General features: G+C 44.2%; 1 pseudogene; it reads left to right on the forward strand.

Annotated features, from left to right (window-relative positions):
- Positions 1–4,399: 4,399 nt before the first annotated feature.
- On the forward strand, positions 4,400–4,787 carry LOC105549668 (annotated as a pseudogene).
- Positions 4,788–4,813: the final 26 nt, after the last annotated feature.

The raw sequence follows: 4,813 nt of genomic DNA on the forward strand, positions 1-4,813 counted from the left end.
AGGCGCCCGCCACCACACCCAGCTAATTTTTTTTTTTGTATTTTTAGTAGAGACAGGGTTTCACCGTGTTAGCCAGGATGGTCTCGATCTCCTTAACTTGTGATCAGCCCACCTCAGCCTCCCAAAGTGCTGGGATTACAGGCATAAGCCACCGCACCCAGCCTAAATTTAAAATTTAGTCTTCAGGTAACAGAATATTCAAGGAGAATATGACAAAATTTCAGTAGAAATTAACATGGCTTCAGGCGTGGTGGCTCACACCTGTAATCCCAGCACTTTGGAAGGCCAAGGCTGGCACATCACCTAAGGTCAGGAGTTCGAGACCAGCCTGGCCAACATGACGAAACACTGTGTCTACTAAAAATACAAAAATTAGCTGGGCATGGTGGCACACGCCTTTAATCTCAGTGTGGGGAAAAGAAAGAGAGATCAGCCTGTTACTGTGTCTATGCAGAAAGAAGTAGACATAAGAGACTCCATTTTGTTCTGTATTTGAGATGCTGTTAATCTGTGACCCTACCCCCAACCTTGTCCTTGCAAGAGACATGTGCTGTGGTGACTCAAGGTTTAATGGATTTTGGGCTGTGCAGGATGTGTCTTTGTTAAACAAGCGCCTGAAGGCAGCTTGCTGGTTAAAAATCCTGCCCGGCCCCGGGCAATGGAACATCTCCGTGTGAGACCGATTGTATGCTCTGTTTACTGAGATAGGAGAAAACCGCCTTACGGCATAAGGTGGGACTTGCTGGCGGGACTTGCTGGCGCAATGCTAAGAGGTTTGTGGAGATGTTTACATATGCATATCAAGGCACAGCATTTTCCTTTGAACTTATTCATGTCACAGAGATCTTCGTCCATATGTCTTACTGCTAATTTTCTCCCTAAAATGATCCTATTGTCCTGCCACTCCCTTATCTTTAAGATGGTAAAGATAATTATCTATAAATACTAAGGGAATTCAGAGGCCGGTGCCGGCGTGGGTCCTGCCACTCCCTTATCTTTAAGATGGTAAAGATAATTATCAATAAATACTAAGGGAACTCAGAGACCGGTGCCAGTGTGGGTCCTCTGTATGCTGAGCGCCGGTCCCCTGGGCCCACTTTTTCTTTCTCTATACTTTGTCTCTGTGTCTCATTTCTTTTCTCAAATCTCCCGTTTCACCTAACGAGAAACGCCCACAGGTGTGGAGGGGCAGGCCATCCCTTCACTCAGCTACTCGGGAAGCTGGGGCAGGAGAATCACTTGAACCTGGGAGGCGGAGGTTGCAGAGAGCTGAGATCGCACCACTGCACTCCAGTCTGGGTGAAGGAGTGAGAATCCATTCCAAAAAAAAAAAATTAATATGACCTGTGGTGAGGGGCTGTGCACCTTCTCACTTAGGGGTGAGAAATTCTCCCTTCAATCTTGTTAAGTGGAAATGCAGACTTAATCATTATAAGAGAATCAAAGTGTGTGTAGATGGGCACATGTGGATGCTGACTAGGCAAAACGGTGAACATGCCAGTTACCAATTTATCCATCTCAGCTCCAAATTCACCATCACTATCTGCTGTGGAACAAAGGGCTGTATTCTTTAAGCATTTATGTTTTAATGGAACATGTTAAGCTTTATCATGTTGCATTACAAGACGGAAGGGAGGCCAGGTGCGGTGGCTCTCGCCTGTAATCCCAGCACTTTGGGAGGCCAACGTGGGCGGATCACCTGAGGTGAGGGGTTCGAGACCAGCCTGCCCAACAAGGTGAAACCCTGTCTCTACTAAAAACACAAAAAATTAACCAGGCATGGTGGCAGGTGGGAAGCTAAGGCAGGAGAATTCCCAGCTACTTGGGAAGCTAAGGCAGGAGAATTGCTTGAACCCAGGAGGCAGAGATTGCAGTGGGCCAAGATCACACCACTGCACTTCAGCCTGGGTGACAAGAGCAAAACTCCATCTCAAAACAAAACAAAATAAAAAATTAGCTGGGCATGGTGGCGAATGCCTGTAATCCCAGCTACTCGAGAGGCTGAGGCAAAAGAATCACTTGAACCCGGGAGGTGGAGGTTGCGATGAGCGAAGGTCATGCCATTGCACTCCAGACTGAGCAATAAGAGTGAAACTCCATCTCAAAAAAAAAAAAAACAAAACACAAAACCTGCAGGTAGTTTCGAGGAGCTGAGCACAGCCTCCAGCAACAGCCAGCAACAAGTCCTATAGCTGCAAGGAAATGAATTTTGCCTTTTGACTGACTGTGGAAATACACTCTTCCCTAGGCAGAGGTTGCAGTGAGCCGAGATCGTGCCACTGCACTCTAGCCAGGGCAACAGAGCAAGACTCTATAGCCAAAAAAAAAAAAAAAAAAAATTGTACTGTAGGTTTCAGCTAAGGCAATTAGATAAGACACAGCATGCTTATCAAATTCGTAGATGGACTATACAATTTGATGACTGATAGAACTGGATTCAAAATTACTGTCACAGGCTGAAGTGATTCACTGAATAAACAGGATTTTTATTTTTAAAAAGGAAATAGAATATACAACACAAGAATTAAACAACACTCATATAAAATGTCTCACACGTAAAACATAAACCAAAACGCTACACTACTGGCCAGCCGCAGTAGTAGTTCAAGCTTGCAATCCCAGCACTTTGGGAGGCCAAGGTGGGCAGATCACTTGAGGCCAGGAGTTCAAGACTAGCCTGGCCAACATGACGAAACCCCATCTCTACAAAAAATACAAAAATTAGCCAGGCGTGGTGGTGCATGCCTGTAATCCCAGCTACTTCAGAGGCTGAGGCATGAGAATCACTTGAACCCAGGAGGCAGGGGGTGCAGTGAACTGAAATGGCATCACTGCACTCCAGCCTGGGCAAGAGAGGAAGAATCTGTCTCAAAAACAGGGTGGGGGGGGCGCGGGGAGAAAGAAAAGAAAGAAAGTAAGAACACTATACTTCGGAAAATATATTTGAGTATTCTTATTCAGGATGAAACTGAACAAGACACTGACTGTCTTTTTGAAAACAAGTGGCTTGCGGTTAAAACTAAAATCTATCTTCAGATGTAGCAGCAGTAAAACAAACAAACAGAAAAAGAAACAAAAAACAAGTTAAAGTCTGTTCCTTATTTCTTTCCAGAATAATTTTTACACAACTTTACATCCATTCAGAAACTGCCAAATGGTACAACACCTATGGATGGGAATTTATAATATCCAGCAAAATTAAACGTACATTTGTCCTCTAACCTAAAATCCAGTATTAAAGGTTTAACCTGATAATACACTTATAAAAATGTTAACTACATATAAAGAAGTTCATTTACTGCAGGTTACTCATGGATGCTAAAATAATTAGTAGAAAGGTTGCTGGGGAACAAGATATTCCAGGTATCCTGCAAGGGATGGTGGCTCATGCCTGTAATCCCAACATTTTCTGAGGTCGAGGTGGGAGGATCACTTGAGCCCAGTAGTTCAAAGCTGCAGTGAGCTAGGATCGTGACACTGCACTCCACCCTGGGTGACAGAATGAGTCTCAAAAAAAAACCCAAAAAAAACCCCACAAATATATATATACAAATATAGAGTTATAGCGATCTCTTTCTCTCTACATATCTATGTGATAGATACATTCTCATATAAATATACAATATATATGTGATATATATATTCCGGGTGTCAAAATACCAACCCACATATTACTCTCTTTTGTGCTGATGACATGGTAAAAAGGTATGAGGGAGGCATATCTCACACAAGAGTGTGAAAACTCAATCAGCCCACAAAAGGATCTCGCATATTACTTTCTTATCCAAAAGGAAAAGGCTATCTTTAAAATAAAGTGCTCTGGCCAGGCGAGGTGGCTCATGCCTGTAATCCCAGCACTTTGGGAGGCCAAGGTGGGCAGACCACGGGTCAGGAGTTCAAGACCAGCCAGCCTGGCCAGCATGGTGAAACCCTCGTCTCCACTAAAAATACAAAAATTAACTGGGCACGGTGGCAAACGCCCGTAATCCCAGCTACTTGGGAGGCTGAGGCAGGAGAATCACTTGAACCCGGGAGGCGGAGGTTGCAGTGAGCTGAGATTGCGCCACTGCACTCCAGCCTGGGAGACGGAGTGAGACTCTGTCTCAAAAAATGAATAAATAAATAGATCATTCTACCATAAAGACACAGACACACAAATGTTCAATGCAGTGCTATTCACAAGAGCAAAGACACGGGATCAACATAAATGCCCCTCAATGACAGACCAGACAAAGAAAATGTGGTACACATACACCATCGAATACCATGCAGCCATGAAAAAGAACAAGAAGATCACGTCTTTGGTGAAAACATAGAGAGAGCTGGAGGCTATTACACTTAGCAAACTAAGGCAGGTACAGAAAACCAAATACTGGCAGTTGTGTGCTAGGTCACCAAGATGTCGTTCCCAAAGTATACTCCGTCACGCCTGGCCACTCTGCCCTCGATGCTTGACCTGGCCAACTATATGACACGTCCCTGGAAACCGGGAGGGCACAAGCTAAGCAGCTGGCCATAAGAGTCCAGTTTCAGCAGAAGTACCTGCTCCAGTACAATGACCCTAACCACCGCTCATCGAAGATCCTGCCTTGATTAGTTGGACCTATGCAAGATCAGCAAATGTCTATCCTAATTTCAGACCCACTCCTAAAAACTCACTCCTGGAAGCTCTATGTAGAATTGGGCCCCTCTTCTTCTGGTATTATGTTTTCAAAACTGACATGGATAGGAAAGAAAAACTTATCCAGGAAGGAAAACTGGATAGAACATTTAACATCTCATATTAAGTCTGGCAATGATGACTATATATATT

The sequence above is a fragment of the Mandrillus leucophaeus genome, unplaced genomic scaffold, assembly GCF_000951045.1.
Source record: "Mandrillus leucophaeus isolate KB7577 unplaced genomic scaffold, Mleu.le_1.0 Scaffold451, whole genome shotgun sequence".
NCBI classification, from domain to species: Eukaryota; Metazoa; Chordata; class Mammalia; order Primates; family Cercopithecidae; genus Mandrillus; species Mandrillus leucophaeus.